The following is a 27,685-nucleotide window of genomic DNA, read 5'->3' as shown; positions in this document are numbered from 1 at the left end:
ATGTAGGAGGAAAGGACCACACAGTGGAATATGGTGAATGGACAACCTCCACCCACTGTAGTTCGTTGAAAATGACAGGACAGCTGAGAAATTTCTTCTGGATTCTGTTAAAAGATCAAAGAAGGTTTTGGTCTTTATAGACAGAAGAAGTTGTGAGTGAAAAAACAGGTTTGGTAGATCTCAGAGGCAAGAACTCTGAATACAGTTTTGATGAGGAAGTATTTTATTTACAGAAGGCAAGTGTGGGAAATGGTAACTGATGCAAAAAGCACATGCACTCAATAAACTGGTGCATACAATGATCAAGGAAAAATCACTATAATGCCCCACCACCCCTTGACTCAGTGCAGGCCCGGCTTTGTGCTACAAGGGTCACTAATTAAACACTCCCAGCCCTTTTAACAGTGCACATCTTACCAACAGTTTCTCCAGCACCCTTCCACATTTCTAGGCCTGGAATGAAGTAGGGTGGTCCCAAGTTGGCAAAGAGAAAGAACAAAGAGCACATGGCACCTTTATAGTGCTGGAGGGACAAGCCCAGATAATTTACATGTGACCAATGGCTTGGTGCCAGGAGGATTAATCCAATTATCACAGCCAATGGCCAAGGCCAAGTACAAGTAGGCTGGAGAGTCCAGTCCAGGTAATATAGTAAGATGTGCACTAATAGTTGGGGTGGAACCAAACCTTAATTGGCAGCTGGTGTGTCCTCCAACTAGGTAGGGGGCAGTGTTGTCACATGACAGCCACAGCAGTTCCCAATACAACTAAGCACAGGATAAAGACATCATGATGAAATATTATAAAACACTCTACTCTTTAGGAACAAGTCTTTCAATAGGATCCTGAAGGAATTGACTAAAATAATTTCAGGGTTAAGGAATTTAAAATGCACAAACTTCTCATTGAGGACCGAGGAGCTACAATCAGATCTGATTGATGTTTTTAACATCATGGAGCATATGGAAAGAATAAGTAGAAACTGCTCACATTGGCAGTAAATAGGAGACATAGGATAAAGGTGATTGGTAAAAGGACCAAAAGAGGCATAAGAATTTTATTTTGTGTGTGTTAAGTGATTAGGACCTGGTATGCATCGCAATGGACAATAATGAAGGGACTTGCAGTATTCAAGAGGAAGCTGGAGAAGAAGCTAAAAGGAAAAAAAAATGTTGCAGAGCTATGGAGAGAGGGAGTGGCTAGACTGTGCTTACATGAAACCATAAGCAGCAAGGCCTTCAATGCTATAACCAATGCAATCCTGCCAACATCGAGGATACCTGAATTAGTGACATGATTTAGAATTTCTGATTAATATTGGGCATGCACAAAAAATCAAAAAATCAAAAGCCCATTTCAAATAAATTGCAAAATCTAGGCCAGTGAACTTTGAATCAACTAAACCCACAATACTTGAAGTAGCAAGGTTAGTGTAGAAGATGGCGCAATGCTATTACAAGGCTAGCGACCCGGGTTGAAATCTGGTGCTATCTGTAGGGAGTTTATACTTTTTCCCCGGATCTGTGTGAGTTTCCTCCTGGCACTGCAGTTTCCTCCCACCTTTCAAAAGCGTACAGGGATTGTAGGTTAATTGTGGTATTTGGACAGCACAGACTGGTGGGCCAGAAGGACCTGTTACCATGCTGTATGTCTAAATTAAAAAAATTTAAAAAAATTCACTCTCCAACATTCTTCCAAACAATTCTCCAAATCTGTTTTGACTTAACTTTAATTTTTATTGTGTATGCATACACCAGATGGCGCTGTGCAATGTATGGGAAGATGGCTAAAAGGTGTGTTTATCAATAGTGCAATCACTGATGTTACACATTGCCAGCGTGATGTTCAAGTAGTTAAGTCCTTCCCAATCCATCTATTACAATGCACCAATATAAAATATAATTTTAATTATGAGCCAGAATTCCTCGATCTTTTGATACAGGGAAGGAATAAGAAAGTATATTCTCATTATCTACCTCATTAATAGAAAGGAATAAGAGAGTGGTAATAAAGGGATGCTTTCTGGTTGCCTACTGGTTACCAGTGGTGTTCTGCAGGGATCGGTCGGTGTTGGGGCCACTTCTTTTTACGTTATATGTTAATTATTTGGCATGTGGAAAAAATAGCTTTGTGGCTAAGTTTGCAGGTGGTACAAAGATAGGTGGAGGGGAAGGCAGTGACAGGGAAATGGAAAGGCTGCAGAGAGTCTTAGATTAGGAGAATGGGCAAAGAAGTGGCAAATGAAATGAAATATTGGAAAGTGTACGGTGATGCACTTTGATAGAGGGAATAAAGGGGCCAAACTATGAGTTGGATAGGAAAAAAAAATCAAAATTCTGAGGTGCAAAGTGACTTGGGAGTCCTTGTGCAGAATACCCTGCAGGTTAACCTCCAGGTTGTGTTGGGGGTGAAGAGGGCATGTTTAATGTTGCTATTCTTATCTAGAAGGATAGGATATAAGAGCAAAGAGGTGATGTTGAGGTTTTATAAGTCACTTGTGAGGCCTCACTTGGAGTTTTGCATTCTTTTATTAACTCTTTGGACTCCAGCCATTTATTATAAATATGTATATATTCTTTGGCTTGGCTTCGCGGACAAAGATTTATGGAGGGGTATGTCCACGTCTGCTGCAGGCTCATTGGTGACTGACAAGTCCGATGCGGGACAGACAGGCACGGTTGCAGTGGTTGCAAGGGAAAATTGGTTGGTTGGGATTGGGTGTTGGGTTTTTCCTTCTTTGTCTTTTGTCAGTGAGGTGGGCTCTGCGGTCTTCTTCAAAGGAGATTGCAGCCCGCCGAACTGTGAGGCGCCAAGATGCACGGTTTGAGGCGAGATCAGCCCACTAGCGGTGGTCAATGTGGCAGGCACCAAGAGATTTCTTTAGGCAGTCCTTGTACCTCTTCTTTGGTGCACCTCTGTCTCGGTGGCCAGTGGAGAGCTCGCCATATAACACGATCTTGGGAAGGTGATGGTTCTCCATTCTGGAGACGTGACCCACCCAGCACAGTTGGGTCTTCAGCAGCGTGGATTCGATGCTTGTGGATTCTGCCAGTTCGAGTACTTCGATGTTGGTGATGAAGTCATTCCAATGAATGTTAAGGATGGAGCAGAGACAGCGCTGATGGAAGCGTTCTAGGAGCCGTAGGTGATGCCGGTAGAGGACCCATGATTCAGAGCCGAACAGGAGCGTGGGTATGACAACGGCTCTGTACACGCTGATCTTTGTGTGTTTCTTCAGGTGATTGTTTTTCCAGACTCTTTTGTGTAGTCTTCCAAAGGCACTATTTGCCTTGGCGAGTCTGTTGTCTATCTCTTTGTCGATTCTTGCATCAGATGAAATAATGCAGCCGAGATAGGTAAACTGGTTGACTGGTTTGAGTTCTGTGTGCCTGATGGAGATGTGGCGGGGCTGGTAGTCATGGTGGGGAGCTGGCTGATGGAGGACCTCAGTTTTCTTCAGGCTGACTTCCAGGCCAAACATTTTGGCAGTTTCCGCAAAACAGGACGTCATGCGCTGGAGAGCTGGCTCTGAATGGGCAACTAAAGTGGCATCGTCTGCAAAGAGTAGTTCATGGACAAGTTGCTCTTGTGTCTTGGTGTGAGCTTGCAGGCGCCTCAGATTGAAGAGACTGCCATTCGTATGGTATCGGATGTAAACAGCGTCTTCATTGTTGAGGTCTTTCATGGCTTGTTTCAGCATCATGCTGAAGAAGATAGTAAAGAGGGTTGGTGCGAGGACGCAGCCTTGCTTCACGCCGTTGTCAATGGAGAAGGGTTCGGAGAGCTCATTGCTGTATCTGACCCGAACTTGTTGGTTTTCGTGCAGTTGGATAACCATGTTGAGGAACTCGGGGGGGAATCCGAGGTGCCAAAGCCCTTTCCTGCTCACGGTGTCAAAAGATTTGGTGAGGACAACAAACGTGATGTAGAGTCCTTTGTTTTGTTCTTTGCACTTTTCTTGGAGCTGTCTGAGGGCAAAGACCATGTCAGTAGTTCCTCTGTTTGCACGAAAACCACACTGTGATTCTGGGACGACATTTTCGGCGACACTAGGTACTAGTTCTATTAAGGAGAATCCTAGCAAAGATTTTGCCTGCAATGGAGAGCAGCGTGATTCCCCTGTAGTTTGAGCAGTCTGATTTCTCGCCTTTGTTTTTGTACAGGGTGATGATGATGGCATCACGAAGGTCCTGAGGCAGCTTTCCTTGGTCCCAGCAGAGCATGAAAAACTCATGCAGTTTGGTATGCAGAGCTTTGCTGCCAGCCTTCCAGATCTCTGGGGGGATTCCATCCATACCTGCTGCTTTGCCACTTTACAGTTGTTCAATTGCCTTATATGTCTCTTCCCGGGTAAGGACCTCATCCAGCTCTAGACTCAAGGGTTGTTGAGGGAGCTGGAGCAGGGCGGATTCCTGGACTGAGTGGTTGGCACTGAAAAGGGATTGGAAGTGTTCTGACCATCGATTGAGGATGGAGATCTTGTCGCTGAGGAGGACTTCGCCGTCTGAGCTGCGCAGAGGGCTTTGGACTTGGGGTGAGGGGCCGTACACCGCCTTTAGTGTCTCATAAAAACCCCTGAAGTCGCCAATGTCGGCGCTGAGCTGGGTTCGTTTGGCAAGGCTAGTCCACCACTCATTTTGGATCTCCCGGAGTTTGCGCTGAAGATGGCTGCATGCGAGACGGAAGGCTTGTTTTTTTCTCTGGCCAGGAAGGCTTTGAAAGGTGAGCCTGGTGGGCAGATCGCTTCTTTGCCAGCAGTTCCTGAATTTCCTGGTTGTTTTCGTCTGCGTGAAAATCTCCTCCGTGGTATCTACGCTTATGGGTTTGAAAAGCCATCTGCTATCCAGCAGCGAGCCATTCTTCCCTGCATCAGGGAATATGATGTGATTGCCCAGGCACAGTCAGGAACAGGCAAGACAGCCACTTTTGCTATTTCTAACTTGCAACAGCTGGATGTGGGGATGAAGGAGACGCAGGCCTTGGTCCTGGCCCCAACCAGGGAATTGGCTTTTCAGATCCAAAAGGTCATTGTGGCTTTGGGAGACTACATGGGTGGAACCTGCTTCTCCTGAATTGGTGGCACCAGCATCAGGTCGGACATGCAGAAGGTTCAGCTGGATGCTCCACACATTGTTGTCGGGAATACCTGGTAGACCCTGATATTTCTTTACCAGCAATTCAAGAATCTTTAGAAAATTATGGTCAATTATCTGACTATAAGGTAAATTGGGCTAAAAGTGAAATTTTGTCAATTTGTAAAGATGATTATTCGATTTATAAAAATATTATGAAATTGAAGTGGACAAAACAAATTATATATTTGGGAATTAACGTCAATACAGAATATCAAGATTTATATTCAATTAATTACCTTCCTTTAATAAAAAAAGATTAAACTAGATTTGATTAGGTGGAAGGACTTACCTTTAGGTTTATTGGGGAGGATTAATACTATAAAAATGAATATTTTTCCTCGGATGCAATATTTATTTCAATCAATTCCTTATTTTTTTTAAAAAAAGTTTTTTTAAGGATTTATATAAAGCAGTTAGAGAATTTTTATGGAAGGGAAAATTTCCGAGGGTACCAATGAAAAAATTGATGTAGGACTTTCAATTTGGAGGTTTGAGATTACCTAATTTTCAATATTATTATGAGGCAGCTCAATTTAAATTTCTTAGTGCATTAATGAATATGGAGGATCCGCCCAGTTGGGCAAAGATAGAACTGGCAGTTATTTTAGAAAAATCTCCACATGAATTTTTGTTTCGATGGAATAAAAATTTGTTACGAACTTATGATGTACCAATATTGAAACATTTATTGAATCTATGGACGAGTAAACTTGATAAAATGGGGCTTAAAAATAAATGGTCTGGGCGATTGCCATTATATAATAATCAACTTGTTCCTTTTACGGTCTCCAATATCACTTTGAAACAATGGAAAAGGAAAGGACATTTTTGTTCTTTTGAGGAATTACAAAAGAAATTTGGTATTAGTGGAAATTCTGTATTTGTGTACTCTCAGTTAAGATCATTTGTAAAACAAATATGTGGTCGCCAAATGACTTTATTGCCCGAAACTAGTTTTGAGAAATATGTACTTTTAATACCAGAAATGGGAAAAAGATTTAGGTTCTACAATAGCTGAAGAAGCTTGGATGGAAATTTGTATTGTATTTTACAAGAAAATGAAAGTAAGAAAGATTGGGATAATGATAAGTTGAAATGGGATAAAGATTTAGGTTCTACAATAGCTGAAGAAGCTTGGATGGAAATTTGTCAAAACAGTATTTGGAAATTGATTAATGCTAGATTAGCGATGATTAATTATAATTTTATATATCAATTATATCTAACACCAGAAAAATTTAAAAAATTTGCTCTTAGTAAGTCAGACTGTTGTTTTCGTTGTGACCAGACAGCTAGTACTTTTTTACATACTGTCTGGTCCTGTGACCGATTGCAACAGTTTTGGAAAGGTATTCAATCTATATTTAATAGATTATATAATATTTCTGTTGTATTAGATCCTGATATATTTTTATTAGGGAATATGCAATCATTAATTGATTTAGGATTAAATGATTATCAGATTTCTTTTATCTATTTAGCTTTAGCAGTGGCTAAGAAATGTATAGCGTCTACTTGGAAAGATAGAAATATACTAACTTTGGATAGGTGGTATTTAGAGATGAAGTCTTGTTTAATTATGGAAAGGATATCTTTTTCAATTCAAGATAAGATGTCTTTTTATAAGTTGAAGTGGACTCCATTTGTTAAGTATATGCAATTAAGTTTGATTTAAGTATGTTCCTAGATGTGATATTTTAGATCTGATAAATCTTTTTTTAAATTATTTTTATTTGTCATATTTTTCTTTTTCTTTGTGTGTGTTTTTTTTAATACATAATATTATTAATTTTACTAATTCTTCACTCTTTATTTTGGGGGAGGGGAAGGGTGGGTTTTTTTATATATAGATTTTTTTTAGTTCTTGTATATGTAGGGGGGGTTAGGTTGAATTAAGTTAGGTTATTAATGTTGTATTGTAATTATATTATTTTATTTTATATCTTTTCTTTAAATGTAATTTTTCTTATTATTCCTGTGATAAAATCTTTAAATAAAGTTTAAAAAAAAACATTGTTGTCGGGACACCAGGCCGTGTGTTTGACATGATGAACCATCAGCATCTTTCCATAAGTTACATCAAAATTTATATATATATATATATATATATATATATATACACACACACACACACACACACCATACGCCGAACTAGGTCCATGGGTAAACTTCAACAGTATGATCAGCTGATGGTTGGGTATAATAACAGTTCACCCAAATCCAGGACACGGAGTCCAAAAAAGGATGTGCTGGCATTGGAGAGGGTTCATAGACGATTCCTGAAATAAAGGGATGAGCATATGAGGAACGTTTGACACTTCTTGTATTTACTTCATGGAGATCAGAAGATTGAATGTTGAAAGGCCTGGACAGAGTAGATTTTGCAAAGTTATTTCCCATGGTAGTGGTATTAAGCACAAGAAAGCACAACTTCAGGATTGAAAAGTGCCCATTCAAAACAGAAATGTGGAGGAATTTCTTTAGCCAGTGAGTGGTGAATCTCTGGAATTTACTACCATGGGTGGCTGTGGACGCCAGGTCGTTGGGTGTATTTAAGGCAGACGTTGATAGGTATCTGAATAGTTAGGCTATCAAAGGTGATGGGGGGAAGGCAGGGGAGTGGGGCTGAATAGGAGAATGGATCAGCTCAAGATGAAATGGCGGAGCAGACTCAACAGGCTGAAAGGCCTCCTTCTGCTCCTATATTTTATGGTCTATATTTATCAAATATATTGGTGACAGAAATTACATGATTATTTTTGACCATTTCTCCCTGAGTTATTAGCTATAATATTGGTGCAAATGAATAAATGAAGATAAAATAGTGAAAGGATAAAATCGCAACATTACATTTATACCTAGGCCATGAATTAGTGAGATTGGTGAATTAAAAAACGTTTCCAGAAGGAGAATGATTGAACTCTGAGCCACACAGGATTTCAGTGGGTTCTGAAGAAGCTTGACAGACAGTGCAAATTCCATGTAGTCTGTCATCAGGGTAGCACGGTTGGAGTAGCGGTTAGCACAATGCTTTTATTGCACCAGCAATTGGGACCGAGGTTTGAATCTTGCACTGTCTGCAAGGAGTTTGTACGTTCTCCCCGTGCCTACGTGGGTTTTAATTCAGGGCTCTGGATTCCTCCCACCATTCAAAATATATTGGGGGTGGGGGGGTGCAGATTAATTGAGTGTAAATTAGGTGGCACCGACTTGTGGCCCGGAATGACATGTCACTGTGCTGTATGTCTAAATTTAAAATTTAAAAATTGTACCAACCATGTAGGGATGGGCATTTGTGCAGGTATATTACTTTTAAATCTGCACAACATAAAGGAGATGCCAAATTATGGAGTCCAGTAGTGGGAGCTTGCAAGAGTAGGATTCCTTTAGTAAAATACTGCCCTTGTGATGCCTCTCCCTTGTGATACTAGTCAAAAAATGCACCTGCTCCCCCAGTTATTGTGAGTGTGGACAACCATCTGATTACAAGCCCAAGCCCAGTTCTCTTTTGCCTACCAGTTATCTCTAGCCTACCACCTATTCAGCAATCAAGATTCTATCCCACCCTATAATATCTTAACCTTGACAGCCATCCCCAATCACTTGCTGGAACCCTTCCATCAAATCTTGCAGTGGTCTCCACCATGCGCACCACATCACTTCAGATCACTGGGCCCCTGGGTCTGATCACCGGACTCATGCTTTTGACATGGCCACCTGATCACTTAGGCCAATATCCTTGCATAAACTAATTCACTGCCATAAACTCCAACAATCACCAGGTCCACCTTCAGTAGACATAATTTGAACAACAGGAACACCTATTTTACACTCCTACACTGCCAATCTCTAGACCAGTGGTTCTCAACTTTCTTTCCACTCACATACGACTCTAAGTATTCCCTATGCCATAAGTGCTCTGCGATTAGTAAGGGATTACCTAAGGTGATATGTGGATGGAAAGAAAAAGTTTGAAAACCACTGTTTTAATTGTTATGTGCACGGTTTCATAATTCCAAAGAAAATAGGCCAATGACAATTTTTTTCAAGTAAAATATTTCAGTAACAATTGGGTCTAAAGCAATGATTTTCAACCTTCCCTTCCCACTCCCACACCACCTTAAGCAATCCCTTACTAATCACAGAGCACTGGTGGCATAGGGATCACTTAAAGAGGTATGTGAGTGGAAAGAAAAAGGTTGAGAACCACTGCTCTAGACTCACCCTCAGTACACAATGCTTGATCACTCAGCCCACACTCCATACATATCCACCAATTACAAAGCCCACCTTTTGTTTTAAGCCAATTTTTAACACCAATCACCAGGTCCACCCTCTGCACAGGCCTCCTTCCCCCTTCCTGATTACTCGACTCAAGTTCCGTACATCCTCAATCTCCCCACCCAATCACTAGGTCTATCCTCTGTAACATACAATCATTACCAGGCCCAGACTAAAAATTCCCCCATAATCACTGGTGCCACCTTCTGTACATACCTTCCAGTGACTTGGCTTTCCTTCCCATCCCCTTGTCCCCATCCCTTGTGATTCCTATGCAAAAATTCTATACTTCTCTCCTCGGTGTTCATTAGGCCCACCCTCTGACCCTTTATACACCCAGTCCTCCACATTCACAAGACCCTTTGTACAGAATCTCTTCCCTCCTCACATTCAATAGGTCCACTCTATTCCCACAGCCTTTCTTCCACTATACTTGGCCCTCCATCAGTGTCCACCACTCTGGCCTCTTAATCTCCTCCAATTGCCATGCCCAATTTATCTAACTAATTTGATTGCCAATCTGAACCATCTTCCCTGAGCCATGAGCCTCAATCCCTCCCCACAACCCTCTTTACCACACCCGATCACTGATCAAGAGCCTAATCTTCCTCAATTTTGCACCTCCTTGTGCCATCACTCAGTACTCATGCCTGATCCCCAGCACCTTTCCCTGATCATGGGCCGGATATTCCCCTGGATCACAACTAATCCATAAACCCCCATCACCAACCTGACTCTTGACCATCCCAATCATTGTCCTGTATTTTGAACTCCTGCTGTATTATAAGGCAGATCCTCAAACCCCCCACATAATCCTGAGCCTCCAACCAGCCCCATCATGAGTCTGACCCTCACAAGCAGATAATATTTTGAACATTACGGTAAATTTCAATGGCAGAGATAATTTGGTGATTTTCTTTTCACCAATCTGGCAGATTTGGTGTCAGAATTTTCAGATTCAAGATACTTTGATTGTTATGTAATAGAGAGGGAAATGCAATAGTACACAAAATTTCCTTTAGTCTACAAGATTCGCCATCAGCAGAAATTGCCTGGCGTTCCTTACAGGCAGAGAAAGAGAAGGAAAAGAATGATTTAAATAAATGAATGCAATGTCTGCAGGTGTTGTGGTGGGATCTGAACTCGTAATCATAAACCATTAATCTTGGCTGCAGGTCCAATAATGTAATCAATATGCTACTGTTTCATTTAAATCCTCAACAAAGACAATGGGGTATAAATTAGTCTTTGGCTGCTGGTGGTGAAAGGGTCTTTTTTTCTTATTTGGTGCAATGTCATCCAATCGTCTGTGTGACCATTTCCATGCAAATTGTGGAATTGGACCAGACAGCAACGCTAACAATCCATGTCAGCACATCCAACACTTTCCCAAACAAGGCACACACCTAATGATATCAATTATCTGCAAAGCATATTTTTCAACACCACATGATGTAAAATGGAGCTCCCAGCTCCAGGAAACAACTGTCATTGAAACATTATGAAATAATAAGCAATGTGTAATGCCCTGAGATCTTAATTGAGGAGTCGTTTAAAGCTCTATATTCTGCTGATGAGAACAGCTCACATGGCAGATCCAGAGCTGACTGCAGCTTGTTGAAACGTTATCCAAAGTCCACAGAAAGTGTTCACAAAATCAGAAAGTGCTTGTTGAAAAATTAAACTTCAGAGAAAATTGTTCTATGAATAGCTGTTGTCATAAGGGACAAATTACTTGGCTGAAAACATTGGTACTACATAGGTATTGCAGGGTTGAGGAAATCTGATGGGAGGAGACATAGTGAAGTACAAGTGTCAAGAAGTTATCCACACAGATTTGAGAGGCTCAGTCCTTTCTGAGGACTGTCAATGCAGTCTTAGATTTTCGGAGGTTGTAGTTACAAAGGTACATGGCATTACGGCAAGACATCAGGCATGCTCTCAACCACTGTCAACCATGCTCTCAACCACTGTCAACCATGCTCTCAACCACTGTCAAGGTTACGGTCACATTAACTTTCAAATTCTTGGTTTTAGAATTACTCTGGGCAACTGGGATTCATCTCTGCCACATCTTAGTTCCTTTATTTTTAGGGAGTTTGATTTGCCAGAGAGCACTGACCTGAGGGATGAATCTTTGGAGACAAACCTACCTACTATTATTAATACTTTTAATAGCTCTATGTATTCCCACCACTCCAGTATGGTGCTACTTTGGCTTGACAAGAATCCCATTTTACTGCTAAAGAGGAGATTGCACTGTCCCTGTTCGTCCTGCAGGGTGGCAGTGGGAAGGGCAACACAGTGTTCACCAAATGGTGTCCAGACTTGATCACTATTTCTTCAATATTCCTTAACCTGTTTAGAACAGGGCACAAGCTACACCTGAGGAAAATCAGACCGGAGGCCGGAGTGTGAGATGCATGGGTCACAATATGTCAACCTGCAATAACTGGGAGAGCAGGTGCATTTTGTGACTAGTATCACAAGGGAGAGGCATCACAAGGGCAGTATTTTACTAAAGGAATCCTACTCTTGCCAGCTCCCACTACTGGACTCCATAATTTGGCATCTCCTTTATGTTGTGCAGATTTAAAAGTAATATACCTGCACAAATGCCCATCCCTACATGGTTGGTACAATTTTTAAATTTTAAATTTAGACATACAGCACAGTAACAGGTCATTCCGGGCCACAAGTCGGTGCCACCTAATTTACACCCAATTAATCTGCACCCCTCCCCCAATATATTTTGAACAGAGGGAGGAATCCGGAGCCCTGAATTAAAACCCACGCAGGCACGGGGAGAACGTACAACTCCTTACAGACAGTGCAGGATTCAAACCTCAGTCCCAATCGCTGGTGCAATAAAAGCATTGTGCTAACCGCTACTCCAACCATGCTACCCTGATGACATCCTACATGCATCACAGACTACATGGAATTTGTACTGTCTGTCAAGCTTCTTCAGAACCCACTGAAATCCTGTGTGGCTCAGAGTTCAATCATTCTCCTTCTAGAAACGTTTTTTAATTCACCAATCTTACTAATTCATGGCCTAGGTATAAATGTAATGTTGCGATTTTATCCTTTCACTATTTTATCTTCATTTATTCATTTGCACCAATATTATAGCTAATAACTCAGGGAGAAATGGTCAAAAATAATCATGTAATTTCTGTCACCAATATATTTGATAAATATAGACCATAAAATATAGGAGCAGAAGGAGGCCTTCCACGAACTGGATCATAATTCCCAGAAGAGAGGGGAGGCAATGCCTGAGTGTGTGATATGGACAGGACTTTAAGAAGAGGTTCCACTGGAAACCTATGCGTGGCAATGCCTGGATATGCTCCGAGAGGTTCCTTTATGGAGAGAAAAAGCACACAAAGCAAATTTATTTTCATCTGATTACACAAATACAACCTAGCATTCTCCTTTTCTCAGTGCAAAACACTCAGACTCATAGCCAGACATAACACACATACAGACAGACAATACATATACAGGGCATGTATATTGGTGCCTGCCACATTGACCACCGCCAGTGGGCTGATATCGCCTCAAACCGTGCATCTTGGCGCCTCACAGTTCGGCGGGCAACATCCTCCTTTGAAGAAGACCGCAGAGCCCACCTCACTGACAAAAGACAAAGGAGGAAAAACCCAACACCCAACCCCAACCAACCAATTTTCCCCTGCAACCGCTGCAACCCTGTCTGCCTGTCCCGCATCGGACTTGTCAGCCACAAACGAGCCTGCAGCTGACGTGGACATTACTTCTCCATAAATCTTCGTCCGCGAAGCCAAGCCAAAGAAAGATCCATATATACAAATATAAATAAATAAATCTAGATTTATAAATATGAGAGACTCAGGTGGTGTATGTGAGCAGTAACTTTGGTTTTCAGCATTCACACTGCCCGTGGGAAGAAGCTGTCTCAGACTGGTGGTGCTGGCTCTAACACTCCTGTATCTCAAACACCTAGCACGGTCATTATTCTTCTACCACTAAGTGTAAATCTCTCCGAAATTCCATCACTGTACTCCAATAAACATCCAAGAGATCCAAGATAAGGCTTCACATTCTGCAGTAATCGGCAACATTCCATTTGTAGCTACATTTTAATACCTTTTGTTACTATTTGAGATGATCATAAGCAGTTTACAAATGCTTTTATGGATGTAATGCTATGTCTAGTCTGATAGACGCATGCATTAATAAAATTATTTCATGATTTTTAATTTCCTATCGTGGCTTTTACCATGATTGTGAGGAATCACAGAAAAGTGGACATTAAAAGGTGATTAAATTAGTTGCCCCAATCAGTTAGATGTGCAGATAGGACAGCAAGTAATGACAAAACATTCTTTGAATGTTCATGAATGCTACCTGACCTGCTGAATCCCTCCAACTTCTCATGGTTTCTTCATGATTTCAGCATTGTGTGTTTCTTTGGTTTTCACATAGTGGGCTCTGCCATTTCAGGATGAAGAAACAAGACTGAATCTGGAGCAAAGAACTGCCAGAGGAACTTAACGGGACGAGTAGCAATTGTGGAGGGGTGGGGGGGGGGAGGGGGGGAGGAATTATCGGTTTCATGTCAAGATCTAGCATCAGGACTGAGAGTGGAGAAGAAGGATAGCAGGTGTGATAGTCCAGACCTATCACCAATGTATATAGTTACAGTATCTAGAGTGTAATGACTGTGCTTACAGCGATTGGCTGAGAGCTTAGTCACGCCTACTGTCTGGGCCTTAAAGGGTTGTGTCCCTAGCCAGGTCGGATCATTCTGGACTAGTCGGCCACCTGTGAAGAGCTCCTGTCTTTTGCTAATAGAAGCCTTGGTTTGGATCAACAAGTCTTTGGTTCTTTCGATGAGCTCTACAGCAGGTACATAGAGGGGAGGGGGATGGGGTGAGAAAGGGGCTGATGGGTGATGGGTAGACTGATGGGGATTGAAAGATTTGGGCCGGAATCAGATGAGGTGGGGTGTAGCTGGGAGGTAGAGAAAGGCAGGTGATATGTAGAAGCAGACAAGGAAAAAGTTGGTGAAGTCAGGTGGGGAAGGGGAGGGTGAAAATGGAGACAAAGGATGGATGGTGATAAGTTAGGACATGAAGGTTATGGCTAGGCTAGAATCTGATATGTAAGGAAGCTGATAAGGGGACCTTGAAGGAAGAAAGCTCCATCTACCTTTTTACCCTATTTTCTATGCCTGTTTCCACCTTTCACTCACCTGCCTGTCTTCCAACTCCATTCCTCCCCTTTCCTATTATCTCTTACCTGTCCTCGGCCCATCAAGCACCTACAGCCATTTTCTCACCCCACCTTCTCTTTATACTAGCCACCTCCCCTCTCCACTTCCTGATGCGAAATCTTAACCTGAAACACTGACAATTTCTATATCCCCCCCCCCCCCCCCCGCCTCCACAGATTCTGCTCAATCTTCTGAGTTCCACAAGTAGATTGTGTTCCACTTCAGGATGAAGATGTTCTTAGAGCCTCCACCTCATATTAGCAATTTAAATGTCCATTGTTCATCGTAATTATGTATAGAGGGAGCGCAAAGTTTTGATCTAATCCTTCTGGAGTTAGAAGTCTTCATTCTATGACAATCTTTCTTTTGCTATAATGCCTTATTACTGTATACACCTGGTTTTGCTCTTCCGGTGCATCTTCTGGACTCATGAACCAGATTGATCCTCTTGCTCAACAGTTATGGTAGAGTGATGGATATGTTGTATCGTGAAGTTGTAGATTATGGTGGTCGTAGACCTCTGCTGCTATATGGTCCATACTGACTCACATTTGATCAGTTCGGTGTGACCACACCTGTTCTAAATCTATCCAATAGAGTACAAATGCACTGCCACAAAATATGTGATATCCTTGGTATAAAGAGCATATTCTGTCTCCAGACGAAACTGTGCAGTGGTCATCACCACCACCAATGAAGCAGTGGAGAGATGTATCTGCCACAGGTGGACGACAACAAGGTCAGCTAGATCTGACAGCAGTATCTGTCTCTATTCTCACCAGATCTGTCAGACAAGTCCTGGTGATGGATGTATCTTACTGGATTTAAAATTATTTGTTAGCATTTTAATTACATTGATTTGTATTTTTAAATTATTTTATTTTTTAAAATCATGGAGTAATTTTTGAATACTTCTGACAATTAAATGACATTTAAAACACTTTAAATGCCTTTGTCAGTGGTGAACTGTGGTGCCTCCGTGTGCTCTGTCTCAGGCTGACTCATTCCTCAGAACCCACTCCATCTTGCTGGATGCCTGTCAGGTGCAGCAGGTCAGCTTGTCCACCCAAAGCATTTGGAAAAAGTACAGATGGGTTGGAATTACCAGCAATCTAGCATTCTGCAGCCCAATTTTATTTAAACTCCTTCACACATCAAGAAGTTTGGACTAGTTTGGGAGAAAATTTCTCAAAATTCTGATCTGGTAAATGCATTCCTGGTTCTCTGAGTGATGATGATGAATAAGCTTGTATCAAATATTCGTTCAAATACTTTGGATCTTTCCCTATTGGTCTGCTGCAATAAAGATCAGATTTCTGTCAAAAATGCAGTGATTTATGAAGACCCTACGTGGTACTGAGTTGTTTATCACAGTATTCAATTGCACTTCTGGTGACTCCAATTCAATAAAGAGCTAAAATAAGGTATAAAGATTGCTGAGTAACAATGTCTACTGGTTTAATTATGTAAGGACCTGTTCACTCAAGTAAAGTGTCACAGAACCTCACTGCAGGAGTGATTACAAAGAGCTTTTATGCTAATAAGCTTGAAGGCAGAACAAAAATGTGGAAATGACAACAGAATAATAGAATGAAAATAGCTTATCAATCTTGTCCTCCATCGTGTCCAAGCATAACAGTAACTTAGTGTGCATCTCATTGTCCACAATATTTGTGTAATCTAGCAAAGTACTGTTGATGCTAAAGGTTATACTGGCAAGTTCTGGGAGAAATGATGACATGATTTATCTTCATTCTCATGATGTGGGCGTCGCTGGCAAGGCAAGCATTTATTGCCCAAACCTGGTTGTCCTTGAGAAGGTGGTGACAAGCCAACTAATTTAACTGCTGTAGTTTATGTGGCATTTGTTCCACTGCTATTAAGTCGAAATTTTTTGATCAAATAATTAGATTTTCAAATCAAGGGAGAGGGACTTGGAGGTCATGATATTCCCACTGACCTGGTGCCCTTTAGTACTTCCAAATTGTGGAGATTATTGATTTAGGAGATGCTGCTAAATGTGTCTTTACGACTTGCTGCAGTGTATCTGATGCAAAAAAATATACTGATACCACAATACTCCAACAGTGGATGATTAACAGAAGTGTTGGCGTTTCATTGGTGACACAGGAGAAGAGGCCAAATTTTCTAAGTCACAAAAATGGCTGGGAAATGGTCACTTACCGTGATTCATTATTAAGATGTCACGGAACTGAATTTTCAGATATTAATATCTTAGTATGAAAATTATGGCTTTAAATTATTGATATTACCTTTCATCAGGCACTGTCATTAAATAGATTGGTCTTTGCACTGTGTAGAAACATCTCGAACACAATCTACAAATTTGCCAACGATACCATGGTAGTGGATTCCATAAATGAAGGGGATGAATCAGCTTACAGGATGGAGATTGAAAACTTGGCTGAATGGAACACCAACTCAACCCTGCACTCAATGTCACCAAAACTAAGGAGCTGTTAGTTGACTTCAGGAAAGGAAAGCCAGAGATATGAAATCCAGTGATCACTGGGAAATCAGAGGTGGAGAGAGTGAGCAAATTTAAGTTCTTGGGAGTCACTATCTTGGATGAAATTTCCTGAACCCAACACACCAATAACATTGTGAAGAAAGCATGTCAGTGCCTCTACTTCCTCAGGAGTTTGTGGAGGTTTGGTATGACACCAGAAATCCTGGCAAATTTCCATAGATGTGTGGTGGAAAGTGTGCTGACCAGCTGCATCACAGTTTGGTATGGGAACACCAATACCCCAAGCATAAAGCCCTCCAAAAGGTAGTGGACACAGCCCAGGACATCATAGGCAAAACTCTCCCCACTATTGAGTACACAACAGGGATTGCTGCTGTCGGAGATCAGCAGCCATCATCAAAGACCCATGCCACCCAGCACAAGCTCTGTCCTCGCTGCTGCCATCAGCAAAGAGGTATAGGTGTCACAAGACTCACACCACCAGGTTCAGGAATAGCTGCTACCCCATCATCATCAGACTCCTCAATGACAAGCTCAATCAGAGACTCATTTAAGGACTCTTACTGTGCATTTGATTTTCTTTTTTATTCTTTCTGTATTGCACAGTCAGTTTGTTTACATTTGTTATCTGTTCACAATTCTTTATTTGTTTACATGTTTATGCTGTGTACAGTTTATTCTTTACACTACCAATTAGGGGTAATTCTGCTGTGCTCGCCGGATAAAGAATCTCAGGGTTGTATGTGATGTCATGTATGTACTTTGACAATAAATCTGAAATCTGAATCAGAGCATCTGGTGAATAATATTGGAATGAACCAGTTTAAGATGTTGTTTAATGATTCCTTTCTCAAATTGACTAATAGCACAACATATTTCCATTATTTTAAAGGAACAATAGCATTCACCACCAGTTTTTATGTTATATGTTCAGGTTTAGAGGGTAATAACCATTTCAAGTTACCATTGCAAGTTACATATTTACATAAATTAACAATTCGGATAAAGCTTTCCTTCATCTCTTCAGGAGTCCATCAATATCGAAGATAACACCATTTTGTGGATTTTGAGGTGACTATTGATCATGTAACTGGTGGAACTGAGGGTATTTAATGGGATTGCCGGACGAGTAGGTTGGGAGATGGTGGACCCCTTCGGCCATTTAATTTAGAGATTCAGCAAAGTAACAGGCCCTTCTTGCCCACAAGTCTGCGCCACCCAATTATGCCCATACTAAGCAACCTATTATCCCCATGTGTCTTTCCAATGTGGAGAAAACCAGTGCACCCAGAGGACACCCACGCAGTCATGGAGAGAACATACAAACTCCTTACATTCAGCACCAAATTCAAACCCAGGTCGCTGGCACTGTAATAACATTGTGCTAACTGCTATGCTAACCGTGTCACCCATCATTTGGTTAGTTTTGAGTGACCTCATTTGTTCTAAATCTATCCAATAATGTGCAAATTATTAGGAATGAATTTGATTTATACTTAGCAATAGAGATTACAGATTACTTTAGGAATCATAGCTGAAAAAGTCTAAAATTGGTACTTTAAATTATGTAATTTGGTTTGTTTTGTGTAACATAATTGCAAATTACTTAAATGTTTCCTCTCATATTTACACTGCAATGATGATGGGAGTAAGTGGCCTCATCTTGTGCAATGGATGTGCCGTCTTCTGGAAATCTAAGGTTCCAGCTCCTTGTACTCTATGATCTGTGTAATGATCTGAACGGGATGTGCTTGTGCCATTTGAGCGTGTCTGCCTGCTGTGCAGGTGACTCACTAAGGACTTGGTTTTATACAGGTTAAGTGGACATTTCCTCAGTAGCTCCCTCAAAATGCATCTCTTCATTTTTGCCTTGATTTTTTTTGTTGCCTGCTGTAGCTTTTTTTCTGGCGTGAAACGAACTAAATGACTAAATAGCTGCAGATCACACATAATTTGTTTGCAGCGACACATTTAACCTCATCAGTTTGAAAATTGGATATTGGATTGTATGCCACCAGTTTTTTTTTTCATGCGATATGATCCAATTTTGTTCTTTTACCCAGAGTAGAAAATACTGGAAATTATTTATGGGTGAAATTGCAGCAACAAAAATTTGAGGGTGCAATCCATGTTGGTGTGCCTGCCCACAGTATACACCAAATGACATAATCAAAAGTGAAGCCCATTTCCATCCATTCTCATAAGATGTCAAAAGAAGCACCACACTGTAACTACTGTGGAATGGTCTCAGTACAACCTGTGTCACTTCCGTGACTTTTCTTGTTGTTGAAAGGGGACAGCTATTGGCATGGGGAGACCTAACTGGTCACTTTCAGATATGATGCAGGTGTGTCTACAGGCTGCTTAAACTTCTTCCAAAATCAAAAGTCCACTAAAACCTTTTCCACCATTTAACTGCTGACATATACATTCAGTGAGTGCCTGAGGGATAAGACTGCAGGCTGGATGTGTTCTCATAAAAATAGTTGGACACTAAGGGAAAGTTGGGTAAATTAGAGAAAGTTCATTGATCATCTGATTGTACCTGTACAACCTGACAAAACAGCATTCTCCAGTCCATGATACAGAACAGTGCCAATATGCGTACTGATTTACACACATACAGGCAAACAATACAAACCCATCCACGAAAAGCCTTGCCTCTTTACCTTGGTCTTCTTCATTGTAGCAAAGCTGTTTTGCAGGTCTAAACATTGGTCAGGATTCGGAACTCTTTAGAGTGTGGTTAAAAACCTATTTGTACCCTCAAGTTTTCATCACTGTTGATATGCTTTTGGATGGAGGTCAAAGTTATGCTGACTGTCAACTTCCTCACCACAGGATCATTCAAAGTGACTGTAATCAATCTCGGTTGTGACTTCTGATCTGCTGGAAGACCAGTGTGAAATCTAAACAAAATGAAGTCTATTATTCACCTTAAAGGAGAGCACAGATCAAGAGTGCTAATGTCTTGATAATAGTTTATATGAATGACAATTTAAATCATACATAATTAGATGATCATAATTTTTTGAAAGTAAAATTACACTTTTGGTGCCTTCCTTATTCCACAACTGTAGATGAGTTCCAGTGTCCTGGAGTTATAATGCAATTCCTTGTTTGGCTTCCTTTTCACTTTGAGATGGTAGAGATGTCCGTGATAACCTATGAAAAGCTCATTCCTAAAATGGTTGACTTCACCCTGTTGACCCAAGTCAATTCAGGATGGCTGGCTGTGGAGCCCTGATGAGCAGACTATGGCAGGAGGTGACTTCATGAGGCCACCTCTCAGGAGACTGAACATGGAATCTTTAGAACATGAGCATTACCTGCCAATTTTATCCCTGTCCTGAGTGTTGTGCTGGTCTTGCTCAATTATCAGCAAACATCTCCAATTCTGACCTTATAATGGAGGGAAAGTCATTGATGAAGAAGCAATGACACCACTGAGGAACTCTCGCAGCGATGTTCTGAGGACAGCATGATTAATTTCCATCTGCAAGGTATGACTCCAAATATAGGAAAGCCTTCCCTTAATAATCATTAACTGCAGTTGTAGTCAGGCTCTTCAATGCCACACTTGATTATATACTGCCTTGATGTTGAGGAGAATCACTCCAACCCCAATTCTGAATTCATCTCTCTGGATCAATGCTCTGATGAGGTTTGAAGCCAAATGGACCAAATTAAACCCAAATGGTATTTCAGTGACAAGGTGGTTGGTGATTAAATGCCACTTAATTGCTTTGTTGATGACCCTTTATTTACTTTTCTAATGGTTTAAAATGAAATGAATGGGTGTTAATTAGTCAGACTGGATTTGCCTTGCTTTTTGTGAATAAGAAATATTTGGACAATTTTCCACACAGTTGGGTAGATTCCAGTGGGTCAATATATTGGCTAGAGATATGGCTAGCTCTGGAGAACAGGGTTTTGAAACTAGTGCTAGTTGTTATCTGGTCCAGTAGCCTTGTCTCCAGTGCTCTTGGTCACTTCTTGAGATCATGTGGAGGGAGTTGAGTTGATGCTAGGAATCTTGGGAGGAAGAATGGATGACCCATTCAGCATTTCTGGCTAAGTGTGGCTGTGACGCCTCAGCTGTGTCTTTAGGGTTCACGTATCGGGCTCAGCATTGTTGAGCATATAAATATCCTCCTCTTTCAGTCAGCTGTTTAAGTGTCCATCCCATTCAAGACCAGTGGTGCCTGGATTGCAGGACTTTGATAGGATCTGCAGATTGTGAGACCACTTTGATGGGTCTTTTGCATCTTGTTCATTTTGTGTACAGCCTATGGTACAACTTCACCAGGTGGGCATTGTGTGTTTAGGTATGCTTGCAGCTGATCCTGCATGGCCTTCTGCACATCTTGTTTAATCTGTGATGATCCCTTGATTTGATAGTCAGCATAGATTTAAGGGTATAGTCAGCCATATGGTTACTGACAGGTGCATTTTTGCTGCTGTGGATCTACATTGCCTCATGGATGCCAACTTTGATTTGAGTCCATCCCATTTAGTCACATTTTAATGTCACACAGCACAATTTATGGTGGCAACAGTGTGAAGACAGGTTAAGACAGAATTTTGAATGATGGTCTTTTCTACGAGGGCTGCACCGAATTGCTGCATCGGCTGCACGCCTTTGCTGAGAACAAGGCTAAGTCTCTAGAACATGCAGTCCCCCACTCTCCACTGTTGATTCACTCACTATCTGCTGAGACCCAATGTGAAATCTATTTCTTTCAGGTCTCAGCCAGCTGCTGCTCCATGCACTCTTGGTGATGGACATTTCAGTACGTTCCATCAACCTGTTACTTTCAGTGTTTTTCCCAAGTATATTTCAACAGGAAGCAGCAGTGAATCTTCAGTCGAGGGATGACCAGGAAGAAGTGCTTTTGGCTGTCAATACCTAACAATACCTGCGAGGTGATGTTTTTTGAAGGTGAATATTCAAAATGCTCTGGATGAAATTGTGTGTATTTCATTGCAGGAGACCAGAAAGAAGTTACATTCCTTCAGATGGAACTGGTAAGAGTCACCAAAATTAGATCATGAAGATTAATTTAATTACAAAGGATCACCTCTATTATACACCTCAGCTGCATGTATAGGTATTTCATGGAAACGGGAAACCAGAGGTGAACAAGTAGATTGGACTATAACTGGGAAAAACAAAAGGACACTCCGAGCCTGCTAATCACTGGGAACACAATAAGAAAGGCATGGCAGAAAGGTCAGCACACGCCATGTCCCACATCAACCCAAGATCATGACAAGAAGTAAAACACGAAAATCTGCAGACACCATGGTTGAAGTAAAAACACGAAGCTGGAGAAACTCAGTAGGTCAAGCAGTGTCCTTTATATAGCAAAGGTAAAAATAAATAACCGACATTTCGGGCTTGAGCCTTTCATCAAGGTATTGAAATATGTCAACTCTTCCTCCAGTATATTAATGATTACATCGGGGCTGCCTCATGCACCCATGGTGAGCTTTGCAACTTCATTTACTTCATGGCCATCTTTCACCCTGATCTCAACTCGTCTGGTCCATCTCTGACAACATTCTCCCCCTTCTTGGATCTCTCTGTCACCATCTCGGGAGACAAACATTTCACCAACATATATTATAAACCCACTAACTCCCACAAATACCTTGACTACACTTCCTCACACCCTGTCCCCTGCACGTATTTTATCCTCTTCTCTCAATTTCTCTGTCTCTGCCGTATCTGTTCCCAAGATGAGGTTCCAGTCCAAATCTTCCAAAATCTCTGCCTTCTTCCACAAATGTAGCTTCCCCTCCACCACTATCAACTCAGCCCTCACCCGCATCTCCTCAATTTCCTGCTCATCTTCCCTGGCCTCCTCTGCCCCCAGATACAACAAACATAGAATCCCCCTTATCCTCACCTACCACCCTACCAGCCTCTGCATCCAATGCATTATCCTCTGGAATTTTCTAAACTTACAACAGGATCCCACTACCGGACACACCTTCCCCTTGCTTCCCCTCTCTGCCTTCTGTAGGGACCGCTCCCTCTATGATTCACTCATGCCCTCTTCCCTCCCCACCAATTCCCTCCCACAGCACCTTCCCCTGTGGCCGCAGGAGATGCCAAACTTGTGCCCTCACAAGGGTCCGGGGCTCCAAACAGGCCTTTCAAATGAACCAACACTTCACTTGTGCAGGACTGATTTACTGCATCGGGTGCTCCCTTTGAGGCCTTCTCTACATTGGAGATATTGGGTGCAGATTTGCTGAGCACCTTCCTTCCATCCACACCAATGACAGAGACCTCTCAGTAGCCAACCATTTCAGTTCTGTGTCACACTCCCATATTCACATCTGTCCATGGCCTGAGGCACTGTCCTACCAAGATCAGCCGCAAATTGGAGGAACAACATCTGATTTTCCATCTGCGCACTCTCCAGCCAGATGGCATTAACATCAAACTTTTCTGGTTTTTGGTAACCTGCTCCCATCTTCCCCCTTTCCCCCCTCCCATTCTGCTCTCCAGTTCTCCTCCCTCCCTTCACCCCCTATTCACCTAGAGATCCCTCCTCTCCTTGATCGCTGCTGTTCCCTCCCTCCCTTCTCCACCTGTTACCTCCTGACTTTGCGGCCATCCCTCTCCCTCTTACTTTTTTGTTTGGATGCCTGCCAACATTTTTCCATACTTTGATGAAGGGCTCAGGCCCTGAAACATCGGCTACGTATTTTTACCTTTGTTTTTAAAGGACACTGTTTGACCTGCTGAGTTTCTCCAGCTTTGTGTTTTGATCATGACAAGAAGCATGTTTTATAATGGAGGAACAGGTACAACCTCATGAAGAACACTGATGTGTGGATAATGGAAGCATATGGAGAGATAAAAGAGGATCACTGTGAGAACACTGCAGCTCAACAATGGGCCCTAGGAGACTGTAGCATCCTCTTTGACTGTCACATTAGTCTTGGATTCAGATTGTTTGACTTCCCTCTCAACTTTACTTCGTTGAATATGCAGTAACATGGGATGTTTTAAACTGCATATACCACAACTGAGATGCTGTTCCTCCCACTCACCCTCAATGAGTCTGATGTGATAGCATGTTTGACTTTGGGAAAAAAATTAGATGTTCCACTACTGAAATGAATCTTAACTTTGTTTCTTTATGGGGTTCTTTTCTTAATTATTTTCAAAATGTGTAAGATTAATTATTTTTTGGTTTTTTACCCCAATGTTTACCTTATTTTTTAATTATTAGTAGTGAACTGTTTGTGTTAGCCAGTAGCTTCTGTAGGGTGGGGTTTGATAATTAGATAATTAGTTTAATTTTTTTTGGTTTATTTTCTACTTCTTTTTATTTAACATAGGTTACAATGCCATTTGTATACCATATAAGATTTGATAATATTCTATTTTATTGTCATGTTAAGATTTATTTGATGAAAGTAATAAAAATATTGAAAAAAGAAAACAATTTACAAAATCACAAGATATAGGAGCAGAAGTAGGCCCATCGGCCCATCGAGACTGGTGTGCTATTCTATCATGAGTTGATCCATCCTCCCACTCAGCCATACTCCCTGTAACCCTTAATGCCCTGACTAATTAAATGCCTGTCAATTTCTGCCTTAAATACATTAAATCACCACACTTCCATTGCTGCCTGTGGCAACATGTTCCACAGACTCATGATCCTCTGACTAAAGACATTTTTCCACGTCTCTGTTTTAAATTGATGTCCTTTTATCTTGATGTTATGGCCTCCTGTCCCAGACTGCCTAACATGGGAAACATCTTTGCCACATTTACTCTGTCCAGACCTTTCAGCATTCAAAGGGCCTCTATGAGGTGTCCCCCCCCCCCATCCTCCTGTACTCCAATGAATAAAGTCCAAGAGCTGACAAATGTTCTTCAGATGCTAACCTTTTCATTCCTGATATCATTCTAGTAAATCTTCTCTGAACCCTCTCCAATGCCAGCACATCCTTTTTCAAATAAGGTATCCAAAACTGTACACAGTACTCCAAGTGAGGTCTCACCATTCCCTAAAGAATCTCAACATTACATCCCAGCTCTTGTATGCTATTCTTCTAGAAATAAATGCCAACATTGCATTGGCCTTCCTCACCACCAACTCAATCTGAAGGTTAACCTCTGGCGTATCCTGCACAAGGACTCCCAAATACCTTTGCCCCTCTGAATTTTAAATTTTCTCTCCATCTAAATAATAGACTGCCTTTATATTTCATGAAGTGTATGATCGTACACTTTCCAACATTGTATTAATCTACAGCTTCTTTGCGCTTCTCCTAATTTATCCAAGTCTCTATGCAGTGTTTCCGTATACTCAGCACCACCTGCCCTACCATCTATTTTGGTATCAACCACAAACCAAACTTACCATTATCCAAATCATTTATATACAATGTAAAAAGAAGTGGCCCCAACGCCAACTCCTGTAGTACACTGGTAACTAGTAGCCAAACAGAATAAAATCCCTTTATTCACAATCTGTTCCCTGCTGATCAGTCAATGCTTTACCCATACTAGCATCCTTCTTGTAATTCTATGGGCTCTCATCTTGTTTAGCAATCTCATGTGTAGCACCTTGTTGGAGGCTTTTTGAAAGTCTATATATACAACATCTAATACATCTCCCCTGTCTATCCTACCTGTGATTTCTTAAAAAAATTGCATTAGGTTTGTCAGCCATGATTTTTCTTTAAGAAATCCATGCCATGTTGGGCCTATCTTTTTATGCACCTTTAGGTATTCCATAACCTCATCTTTGACAATTGACTCCAACAGCTTCCAACCCATCAACATCAGGCTAATAGGTCTATAATTTCCTTTCTGCTGCCTTCCTCCTTTCTTGGACAGCAGAGTGACATTCATGATCCCCCCCAGTCCATGGAATCATGCCAGAATCCATAGATTCCTGGAAGATTATTACCAATGTCTGCACAATCTCTACAGCTAATTTCTTCAGAACCTGAGGCTGCATTCCATCCAATCCAGGAAACGTAGACCATTTAGCTTCCCAAGTACTTTCTCTTTCTCTCTTGATTCTGACTGCACTCACTTTATTGTCCCAGAGACCCTTAATAGTTCAGTATTTATATTAATGTCTTCCACAGTGAAGCCTGTTCCAAAATATTCATTCAGTTCCTCTGCCATCTCCTTGTCTCCCATTACAATTTCTCCCAGTCAATTTCTATTGGTCCTATGTCTACTTATGTCTCTCTTTTACTCTTTTATATTCAAAAAAGCTTTTTGTATCCCCTTTGCTATTATTTGCCAAACTCCTTTCATAATTCATATTTTCCTTCTAATCACCTTCCTAGTTGTTTTCACTAAGTTTTTAAAAGTTTCTCAGTCCTCTATCTTCTCACTAATGTTTGCTTCCTTGTCTGCCCTCTTTTCCTTTTACGTTGGCTTTAACTTCCCTCACCAGCCACAAATTTCTTTATTTTTGTTATGTACCTGTCCTGCACTTTCCTCATTTCACGCAGAAACTCCAACCATTGCTGATCTGCTGTGTTCCCCATTAGTGTGTTTTTCCAATCGACTTTGGCCAGTTTCCTCCCTCATGCACTGAAATTTATTTTACTCCTCTGAAATACAGACACATCGGACTCCAGCCTCTCCTTTTCAAATTTCAAAGTGAACTTAATCATATTGTGATCACTGCCTCCTCTGGGTTCCTTTACCTTAAGCTCTTTAATCATCTTTGGTTCATTACACAGCCCCCAATCCAGAAAAAAACTGATCCCTGATGAGCTCACCAACAAACTACTCCATAAAGCCATCCTTTAGGCATTCCACAAACTCTCTCCTGAGATCCTGTACCGACCAGACTTTCCCAATCTACTTTCATGTTAAAAATCTCTATAAGGTTTCTATCTCTTCTGATCTTATGTCACTTCTTTCCAATTATTTAATATTATTAGATAACAGGTAGCTTCTGGAATAGTACTTTGAAGGACCAATGCAAATGCAAGAGTAGACATGTTGTCAAACAATTATATGGGATAAGTGAGACTGTGTCTGAGATATTAGGAACAGGTCTGATCTTACAACAGAAAAACTACTGATAGAGGGTAACAAAGATTGATCAGATTGGGATTGGAGGATGGGGCAAGCTAGGCCTTGTCATATGAGGGAAAATATCAAGAATACTGGCTCTAGAACTCGAGTTTAGAAGGTTGGTGATGATCACATTGAAACAAACGACATTGTTACAGAGCTTAACTGGGTAGAAACAGATTATATTTTCCACTGATTAGGGTCTGTCGAATGAGAGCTCACATTCTCAAAATAGGAAGTGACTATTTAAGGGTATCATTAAGAGAAATTTCTTACCCAGGGTAAGTATGAGTCCTGTCATCCAAAAGCCTCCCAGGGCTACCCTGGGGCAAACAGTCGAGATGATACACTGAAGTAAATTAAAAAAATACAACAGAACAATGCATGTGATTAATTGAGCTATGTTTTCTGACCGATGGCTATGCTCTGGAAAAGAT

General features: G+C 41.2%; 1 long non-coding RNA gene across 1 annotated transcript; it reads right to left on the bottom strand.

Moving 5' to 3' along the window:
- Positions 1 to 27,685, bottom strand: LOC138759871 (uncharacterized). The gene is made up of 3 exons (XR_011355178.1): positions 27,525 to 27,685; positions 19,840 to 20,079; positions 1 to 104 (listed from the first exon to the last, which is right to left on the bottom strand). It is a non-coding gene; the product is annotated as an uncharacterized lncRNA (long non-coding RNA).

This window comes from Narcine bancroftii, chromosome 4 (genome assembly GCF_036971445.1).
Source record: "Narcine bancroftii isolate sNarBan1 chromosome 4, sNarBan1.hap1, whole genome shotgun sequence".
NCBI lineage: Eukaryota > Metazoa > Chordata > Chondrichthyes > Torpediniformes > Narcinidae > Narcine > Narcine bancroftii.
Note: the sequence above shows the minus strand (reverse complement) of the source record. Positions and strands in the feature narration are given on the sequence as shown.